The sequence below is a fragment of the Urocitellus parryii genome, chromosome 7 (genome assembly GCF_045843805.1).
Source record: "Urocitellus parryii isolate mUroPar1 chromosome 7, mUroPar1.hap1, whole genome shotgun sequence".
NCBI classification, from domain to species: Eukaryota; Metazoa; Chordata; class Mammalia; order Rodentia; family Sciuridae; genus Urocitellus; species Urocitellus parryii.
Genome location: NC_135537.1, coordinates 114,463,454 through 114,474,084, shown reverse-complemented (window position 1 = coordinate 114,474,084; position 10,631 = coordinate 114,463,454). Strand labels below are relative to the sequence as shown.

Here is a 10,631-nt window from a genome sequence, read left to right as displayed (position 1 = left end):
TTTATGTAAGTCAGCACATGGTCAGTATCCCCTTATCCACAGGTAAAGCTGTAGTTAATGCCACTAGTTGCATCTTAATTTCAGGAATGCTGTGACTATTCTGTTGATGGTTTGGGGTTGTGAAGTTGGGAGTTCCTAAAGAATTGAGTGAGTGTTTATCAGCCAATCAGACAAACCCTTAGTGGTGGTTATTTATGGTTCAGATAGTAAAGCCTGTATCCTGGAACAACTTTTTATAGTGCCCTTGGGTGACAGTGTCATTTTATTTTTCCTGAAGTGCTCCGTGAAATCATGGCTCATGACACTTCATCCATGTCCATTCTTTCCTGCAGCTTAGGTTGTCAGTGTCTATCCCAGGGTGAATTTTGAAGTTTTTCCAATTTGAAGATCTCCTTGGCATTTAACTATAGAGTTCCTTTAACTAAAGGAATCATATTTTGCTCTACGCAAAAAGGACTTTCAATTCAGAGTCACTGCGTAGCAAAGGGAATTTGCAAATTTATTTATGGGCACCCAAGGGACAAGCCAAACAAGCCTTGTACTCAGGGGTCTTAAGTACATCTCCTGTTAGTGTCTCAGAGGCTCAGGAGACTCTCAGGGGGCCACTATTCTTAAGAAACTTCCAAAATCAAATACCACGTGGGATCTGCCAGGCTAGGCACTGACAACATTGGGCATATTTTCACTTTTAAAATTATTTAAAAAAATCTTTATGGTGAATGTTGGAAAACTGCAGTTAACATGGAGACTCATTTTATAAAGTACTTTCTCAAGCCTACTGTTGTGTCTATTATTCAGCTTTAAGTTGTAGAAATAGCTTTCCTTTCAGTTATTGATATTTCCTCCTGAAATTAGACCTGATATTTTCATCCTAAACTAACACAGAAGTGAAATATCTGTTGATCCTTGAAGTTTCTTCACAAAATGCACATAGGTATTTGTATTTATCAAACTGAAGCATACAGCTTCTTTTTAATGGCTGTGATGATTATTCATATACTTTACTGGAACACAAACTTAATTTAATTAAATACAGCACTTGAAGTATTTGGAATGCTTATGTTTTAGTGCAAGAATTTTGTCTAATACCATGGTTTCCAGAAAAAAAATAAAAGATTCCCAGATAAATTTGAATTTCAGAAAAAAAACATATACATATGTATTTTTTTAGCATACTATACTCTTGCAGTATTTTGAACACTTAGGGCTACATGTGATATCCTCTGTATTCATAGATTTTTGCACAAAACATGCAATTCAATACTTATGTAAAATTTGCACGCTTCTCTGTTTGTATTATCTCATAATACTACTTCTATCTTGCTAAGTGGGCTTTGGAGTTCTAATTTCAATGGCTGTGTACCATTACCATGAGGTCATTCCCATGCTTATCGATGTTTCCCTGTTTTAGATATATTGGATATTTCAAGTATTTTCATTTAATTAATTTAAAGCTCTACTTTCTTGAATTCCAAAAGATTTTGAAGGGACAGAGATAAATCTAAACAAGGATTTTTGTTCTTTTGAAAAATTTTAAAAGTAACTTTTTGTGGGCTATTTTAGTGTTAATAATCACTTATGAAACTTAATTCATAAGTATTATAATGCATGAGCATATTGACTTGATTATCTCACACACTTAGAATGTGAGCATTTATTTCTGAATTCCATGTTTTGATGAATACTTATTGAAATGTCATTGTCCAGTCAGATGTCCCAAAACTTCAAAGCTCTTAAATACTCCAGAGGAAACAGCTGACTAACCTGTAAAGCATCATCTCTAGAGAGTGGCAGATGAATAAAAGGAGGGGAGGGACCTGTCTTAGTGGTTCTGGGTTTCTGAGTGTGCCCTCACTGTTGAGGATTCCAACACTTTGGCTCAGTCACTCTAACTGCTCCAGGTGCTGTGTGACCTGAGCAGTACTTTTGGCCTTGAATTGACAGAACCAGCCTGTGAGTTTCTTTGAGCTTCTCTGATGGCTTTGAAGCCCCTCAAGCTTTTTTTTTTTTTTTTTTTTTTTTTTTTTTTTTTTTTACTCTTGTTGATAATTTGTGATATGTGAAAACCTGTTGCTGACACTCGCTGTCTTTTTCAGATACATGGGGAAGAAAAACAAAAACCAAATACAAACCCCATTTTCTCTTGATCGCCACCTTATCCATTGTATCCACAGAATTTCGTTGCTTCATTTACACGCAGAGAGCCAGCGGAGGCCTAGGAGATGGTGTGTCTCCATTCTGAGCCAGGAGTCTCAGCACCTGCTGGCGTTGGCTGGGAATGTGCCTTCTAGCCCACCCAGCCCTGGTGGCTTCAAGGTTGGGTGCTAAGAGCCACAGCCAAGTAATATGATGCATGGCATTTTTGGTTGAAAGGTGATGCCAGCAAGCCATTGAGATGATATAATTATGTTAAGATCTGCATTCATATGGATATTGGACTCCTGCTGTCCACCTTGGCCCTGTTAGCTCAGTTGGTTAGAGCTTGGTGCTGATAACTCCAAGGTCGCAGGTTCGATCCCCATACAGGCCACCAATTGCTGCAGTCTGGCTGGGCACAAAATCATGAGCCACTCAAGCAGGAACAAACTTTATTTTTGAAACTGCCGCCAATGCCCCATATGCTCCAGGGAAGATTGCCAACCAACTCACATGGCCATTCTCCTGGACCCCAACAGGAAGTCCCTCCTCCGGAATTCCCTCCTACCGCACTTCCCCAACCAATGGGAACTCTCCAGGAGTCCAGTAGCAGGCTGAGGTGGACAGTAGGAGTCCAATATCCATATGAATGCAGGTCTTAACATAATTATATCATCTCAATGGCTTGCTGGCGTCACCTTTCAACCAAAAATGCCATGCATCATATTACTTGGCTGTGGTTCTTAGCAGGTGGGAACCAGCCCAGCCCCTGCCTTGCCAGGGCTGCAAATGACTTGAGAATCTCAACATAGGTCTGGCCAAGTTTCCTCTCTCAGCTGAAAACTTTAGGGGGAGGAAAATAGGTTGGACTCCTTGTTCTGTTAGCTTTTCATTGACATTGCCACTTATATAAAAATCCAATCCCACTGACAGGAAATGAAGGTAGGGGTATTCAAAAACTCCTCCTCAAATTTAAGACCAATCAAGAAGGACTGTGGGAGAAACAATCTTGGGCTGTGTGGTCTTCAATCAGGGATCATGGTCTGAAATATCTTGAGCATAAAAAAGCAATGGAAGGAGGTCTGTTTAGATATCTGGTTTTTATAACTGTTCATGGAACTTATTTCTCCTTAAATATACTTCATCTTTTAGAAGCGGTTTTAGGATCACAGCAAAATGAAGGCATAGGCACAGAACTCTCATGTGACCCTGTTCTTACACATAGTTCCCCTGGGACTATAAGGTGTACACAGGTGCACACAGATGAACAGAGGTGTACATTTGTTTAGAACTAGTGAGCCCACATTGATACACCGTTATCACACAAAGCTCATTGTTTACATTATGTCAAATTTTTAAAAATCATAAGTATAATATTAATCATCAGAATGGATCTTCCTCTGTTGTTACAGTATGACATAGTTTTCTACTCTACCCTCTGCGTATGAGTGTGCCCTTACTGTTGGGGATTCCAACACTTTGGCTCAGTCAAAGTGAAAATATTTAGTAAAGTTTTTATAAAATTTCTCACAAAGTAAATCTCCACATAAAGGCATAGAAAAGTTTAATAAACTCCTCACCCTTATAAGTGTTCAATTTAAAGCATCTTTACACTAGTTAGAAAATTTTTAGTTCTGAAGTCTGTAGTGGATATCAGTTTGATGAGGAAGGAGTCTAGGAGTCAGAGATATCAGGAACCCAGCCAGGGATTCATTTATCCAATGCTATAAGCAAACACTTTGAGTAGTCTAAGCTCTTGTTTAGACTCAGTAAATTTGACTTAGTCAATTTGAAATGGCATTCTCAGTTATTTTTGTTTCATGTATTTAGGAGGATTAAATTTTCTGAAATGTTTCAATCATATGTTCTTTTTCCTGTGCTTTTATAAAAATTAATTTTAATAGTGCATTCTAGAATAAATCCATTTTACTCCCGATGTATTTTGGCTCTTTTAATATTTAAAAAAAAATTTTTAAATAACTTTATTTTATTTATTTTTGTATGTGGTGCTGAGGATGGAACCCATTGCCTCACATGTGCTAGGCAAGTGCTCTATCACTGAGCCACAAACCCAGCCCTAGATCTTTTAATACCGATATGCCATTAATTATTTCCTTTCTTAGGGAATTTGTTAAGAATAACTAACTGCTGTAATTGAATTCGACACAGACAGCCACAGACAGCGTTTTTTTTTTCTTACCAAATGTTGTTTTGGTCTGTCTGTAGCAAGGTCCCTAAGTTTCAGCACTGCTTGGACCTACCTGGATGGTGCAGACTGAGTTACAGCATGGAAACATCTGGATTATGCACAGTTTTCGGACAAAAGAAAATTCCCATTCTCCTGAGCAATTGAAACATGCATGTCTGACCACCCCATTTGTGAATTATTGGTCTGAATTCGTTAGTCATGTACATGGCATTTGTGTTTATGATGCTTATGTATGTTATGATATAATTATCTGTAAGATGGGTGGAGAGTTATGGGATGCAGACATACTGTCTCAGGGAGACTTTGTAGAAGTCATTGCGTGTTCCTGGACCCATTTACAAGGTGGAAAAGCAGAGAGGCCTGGAGGGGAGAGCACAGGTTTTGGAGTCAGGCAGATCTCAGGCTCCAGTTGACTATTTGCATGATCCACAGCAGGGTTCCCACCATTCTGAGTCTCTTTTCTGTCTTCATTTTTTTTAAATATTTATTTTTTAGTTATAGGTGGACACAATATCTCTGTTTTATTTTTATGTGGTGCTGAGGGTCGAACCCAGTGCCCCATGCATGCTAGGCAAGCGTTGTACCTCTGAGCTACAACCTCAGCCCTTGTCTTCAGTTTCTTGATATGGAAATAAGAATAATAATCGTATCATAGGTTCTCATTAGGATTAGATGATATCTAAATAGTGTGCCTACCCATATGGTGATAAATGACAAAAAGGATAAGAAATGCAGCAAATATGTGTCAAATTATATCCAAATAGAAGGAGAGGTGACTCAGAGGAGCCATATCAAGGTTTGCAGGTGCCCATGGAGTCACACACCAGTGCTGTGACCACTGGACCCAGGTGCTCTTTACTCCATACTGACGGCTCTTATGGCTAATAGAGGTGTGTCTTTGTTTTGCAGTACAGGAAATCAACCTGGGCCTCGCACATGCTAGGCCAGTGCTGTCCCACTGAGCTATATCCTCAGCCCTGTTGCAGCTCACGTAAAGAAAAAAGACATAGCTTTGATCTTTAGGTGGCTGATATTTCATCTAAAATAAAAAAGACTTTACTGTGACACTGGCACTTTTATTGAAGTGAGATGTTGGTCAGTACTTTGTTCTTGATTGAGTGTTACGAATAACTGTGCTCTTGTTTTTTAAAAATCTTCTGAAGGTGTGAGTTAGGTTTCTGCTGAATGTGTGGGTCATCTATTGTAAGTGAGCCAAACTTTGGCATAGTATTTGGGGTTTTTTTTCCTCTACCTTTCTTTTCCCTTTGCTTACTCTTCCTCAAGAACTTTTGATGAATGGTAATGATTCTGATCTTTGTTCCTCTGTGCTGAGTAAACTTGTGGCCACCTGCAGTGTTTGGTGTCCAGCCATTCTTGTTTATGATGTTGAAAATGTGCTCACATCTAGGCTTCGTGAGTCCTTTCAGGAAGAAGGCAAGGTGCATATAAACAGACCAACCACACAAGGTGGTGGGTGAGAGCAGAGGAATCTTTAAGTGGATGACTTCTATCCTAAGAAGGCAACACATGGGGTCAGCAGTACCGATTGGGGTTCAGGGCTTGGGGTAACCAGACAAGTGGGCACTGGGAGGGGCAGCTTGTGCTTGCTTTCCTACCTGCCTGGGACTAACGGGTGAGAAGGAAGGCAGGAATGAGAGTCCCTTCATCCTAGAAATTAACCCATGAATTGCTTCCTGAAAGGAACCACAGGATGTTTTCCTGCATAGATCATTTGAGGCTCAGGTGAAGACCAATTCCACAGCTATATCTGGCCAATCGTATTGTGGTTCCTTCCTGACCCAAGGACAGCTGTACCCAGGCCAGCCGTATGTGCAATGCCTCCAGAGTGGCCTGGTACAGAGTGCCGGCCCCTGGAGACATCCACACAGGTGGTGACAAGCTGCCTGAAGGGGTCCTCTCTTTGGGAGTTTCCAAATGGGAAGTGTGCAAAGAGAGGAATTCACCCAGGAAGGGGGCATTTTGAATGCTGTCAGGCTGCTGTCTGGATTTCTCATGAGAACTGTTAGGCTTGGCATCCAGTGTTTGGGAACCAGAAAGTGATTCCCACATGATCTCATTTTTTTCTGGTAGTTTGAAAAAACCCTGTATCACTGCATGTAGTTGTGTGAGTCTCTCTTGTGTTTATATAAAGAGCCCCACTGTAACATAGCTAGAGTCCTAACAGAGAAGCTTGACAGTCACCTGGGAGGGAGGGAGTTTCCTGAGGACCTTGTGTGCTGGGCTAAAAACTTTGAAGGGAGCATTTATTTGATATAGCATCTCCCTTCGTCAACATTTTTAAGGTTCTATTCTAAGCTATGTCATGAAACTAGGCTGGTCACATAGTTTTTGAAGATTATCAATCTGGAAGGTCTTTGATCACCTGGTGCATCCATTACATTAATGTTGGAGGCTCCACGTGCATTACCCAGGATGTCCTGGCCTTGGATTTGCTGTAGCTTCTGAAACCCCATGAATATTTCATCATAGTCGGGGGATGGTCTGATAAATATTGAAAAGAACAATGCTAATAGTTCTGTCTGAAAGGGTTGTGCTGTCAGGCACACACCGAGAACATCCGGGCATAGGCGTAGGCACCTCTGCACCTGGCTTTCCTCCTCATCCTGCCTTGGAAGCAGGTTGGGGTGTGGCCAGGAGGGCCTCCCTTCTCAGGAGAATGTGCTGAGAGGATGACCTATTTGATGAAGGTTGAGTGGTTCCTGTTGTCAAATAAAACATGAGATCCATTAATCCATCTCATTAGTGGGTATCGTGACCCACTTGGTCCAGCCGTGCAGCTATAAATTCACGAAACAAAGGCTGGGAACATGGAGGGCTTGCACCTGGCCTCCTCTTAGGTAAGCAGGCTGTGTCTGGAGTCCCACCTGGGCCACGTGGGGAAGTGGGGAAGGGATTCTTTGCCATCACCTGTTTCCTGAAGACACGGATTCATCTGGGGATGAGGTAGGGGAAGAAGAGGGTCTCCATCAACAGAGCTCAGGGCTCAGGTGAAGACCAGCATTGTCCCTCCTGGCAAAGGTCTACTTCTGCATTGTGTGAATCAGCTGGTTCATGTCAGCAGTTCACACATGGTTGCCCAACCCTGCAGGGTGTGCACCTAGAGGTCCAGCGGCTCCTTCTCTGTAGGGCGCCGTCTTCGGCTGTGTGCTGTCAGCTGAAGGCAGACAGCACCCACCTCTCCTCTGGACTCCAGGGCGTGGGGCCTTTCACAAAAGAAAGTAAAACACTCCGCGCATCATTTTTCAAAATTTATTTTAGGTTCTTTTCTCTACCTAATTTGGCAAAGGCTGATTCCAAGACTTGTGACTCTCCTGTGCAGCTGTCACTAACATGCTGTGTCATGTGGCTCTGAGAGTTCCAGCAGGGTCAAGCACCATGACCCTGGTGACCTCCAGGGGACCTTGTGAAATCTGGAGATGGGAATCTCAGTGGTGCCCTATGATTAAAGGAGGTCACTGGAGCATGTCTTGCTGGTGACACCTACTTCAGCATGGCCAGCCTCTGTGCGTTCTGAGGGTTGCTCTCAGGAAGTCGTGCCTGGGCCTTTCCTTGATGAACAGATCAGCTTCTCTCTAATCCACTACGGTGGTAATTTCTGACAGCTGTTTTAATCGATTTTAAACCACCTTCCTGATACCCAAAACCCAAATGAACGAAAACAACCTCAATTACTCAGAGTTCAAAAAGCAACCTTGACCCTTTCTGATCCAATATCCAGATGTCAGATCCTGAAGATACTAAATATCTAGACTATTCTATTCTGATTGTATACTTCAATGTGAACATATCACAAATGGGCGTTGTCCCAGAGATTCACCCAAGGGGACTCGCTGTTTGCCTCAGTCATGGAGTTCCCTGCCACAACCCGCTTAGGACACAAACCTTCAGGCTCAGCTTTCCTTACACAAGAACCACGGAGGAGGACCGCCCCAGATACCGATTTCAGTGAATTTTTGTATTTAATCTTCTGAGAGACACATTTTTTGTCGGCTTTATCCTAGTTGTTTTGTCATAAAAATAATACTTGAAGCTGCTTCTCATGAGCTGGTGATGACACAGGAGAGGCCTCTGGGACGTGACTTTGGGTGCTCGGGGTAGACTGCATGTCCCCTGGGATCCATCGCTGCACTTCTGGAAGCCTCGCAAGGGTCCAGCACATGTGATCCCATGTCATCCGTGAGCAGGAGGGAGGCAGTGGGGTTGGCAGGACAAGAAGCAGATGACACTCAGAGGTTCAGGTGCCTCTGGGGTTGCAGACAGCGCAGGTGGCTGTGATCTAGGGAGGCCTAGTGTCACACATGTGGGGCCACTGGCATCCTTCTCCAAAAGTGTCTGTCACTTATTGCCATGAGGTGTGGGAGCCTGATTTTACCAGATGTTATAATTTTTTTGAAAGACTTTTTTTTTTTCAAGAGAAAGAAATCTACGACTTTTATAAGAAATCTTCTCATGACCGTACAGGGCTTGGTCAGGAGATAAAAGCTACCTTATGGGTTCCAAGCACAGAGTGTTCTAGCACAGGGTCTGTGGGTCCGCACCACTGCAGAAGAGCGGGCTCCGACGTCCCTGAAGACTCTTGGATGGTAGCGGTCGCTGGCGGAGGTGCCTGGTGCAGGTGCTGCTCACAGCTCCTCTCAGAAGCTCATCTCTGGGCAGCTCTGCAGTCTCAGGGCTCATGAGCCTGAAGTGGCCATCGCTGAAGCAGGCACTGCCCAGGGGGACGGGGCCTCCGAGACCTCCATGTTTGTCTTCTGACCTGTCTGTCCAGGTGTTGTTTGCAGCTGCTCTGACAGCCACTAGGCCTCCCTCCCTCCTGAGTCAGCCCAGGGCCTCCTGTGTCACTCTGACTCAGACCCACGGAGAGGACTCCGGGGCCCAAGCCTGACCTGGGGCACAGCGAAGGCCTTGGAAGCCAGGGGCAGCAGCACCAGAGGACCACAAACAGCTGGCCTCTCCTGGGCTTTTGTGTCTTGGCAACTAATTCAAATTTAAAACCCTGTTCTGGCCAAGACTGAGTGCTCCAAAGAAACTGTGTGAGTGGGCCAGAGCTGTCTGTGGTCACCTAGAGGGGAGCCACTGCAGGAGTCCAGGGAAGGCATCCAGGTCCAGGCTGGGTCAGAAGGGACAGCAGGGTGCTGTGTCAGACCTGCTGGGCTCTGTGACGAGGCCAAGGGACAGATCACTTGAGCCTATCTCCACCCCACCCCAACTCCCTGCATCTCTGGCAAACAGTGGAGCAGTTTCATCGCACCAGTGCCGCGAGCCCTGTTTTATTTGAAGAAAGATCCAGACAACTACGCAGGGTGAATGAGAGGACCACTAAAATCTAACTCCCCAGCACCCTCATAAAAGCCCCAGGAGCTAGAATGTCATGGGGGTTGAGTCTTAGCAAAGCAATGAGGGCTCTTTATTTTGTTGTTTAAATAAAGGGATTTCTTTTTTTAGTGGTTTATCTCAGATTTTATTTATTTTTTTTAAATATGACAGTAGCATGTATTACAATTCTTATTACACATAGAGAGCACAAATTTTCATATCTCTGGTTGTGTACAAACTATATTCACACTAATTCGTGTCTTCGTACATGTACTTTGGATAATGATGACCATCACATCCATCATCATTTCTAATCCCCTGCCCCCTCCCTTCCCCTCCCACCCCTCTGCCTTATCTAGAGTTTGTCTAATCCTCCCATGCTCCTCCCCCCTACCCCACTATGAATCAGCCTCCTTGTATCAGAGAAAACATTTGGCATTTGGTTTTTGGGGATTGGCTAACTTCACTTAGCAGTACAGAGTGGGCATGGGAATAAAGTCAGGTAACGCATCATCAGCCCTCTGTACCTGAGGGTTCTGCAGCCGTGGGGCCCACCAGCCACAGATCAAAAGTCTAGAAAAAATTGTGTCTGTACTGAATAGGTGCAGACATTTTTCTTATCATTATCCCTCAACAACACAGTATCACTATTCCCATAGCATTTACATTGTGCTAGATACGATAGTGTTAGGTATCGTGTTTTAGGTATCATGTAGTAGGCATATGGTAATAGGCGTTATAGTACCAGTATTATGTACTGGGTATTACAGAACTAGGTTTATGTACTAGGTATTAGGGTATTATGTACTAGGTATTAAAGTACTAGGTATTATGTACTATGGATTATCTATGTACTAGGAGTTTTATGCTAGGGATTATACACTAGACATTTGCATTGCACTAGGTATTATTTACTGGGAATTATGTACTATGGATTGTATACTAGGTA

At 43.3% G+C, this 10,631-nt stretch overlaps 1 non-coding gene across 1 annotated transcript; it reads left to right on the top strand.

Annotated features, from left to right (window-relative positions):
• Positions 1 to 2,455: 2,455 nt before the first annotated feature.
• Positions 2,456 to 2,530, top strand: Trnai-gau (transfer RNA isoleucine (anticodon GAU)). Its single transcript has one exon. It is a non-coding gene; the product is annotated as a tRNA-Ile (tRNA).
• The last annotated feature ends 8,101 nt before the right edge of the window (positions 2,531 to 10,631 follow it).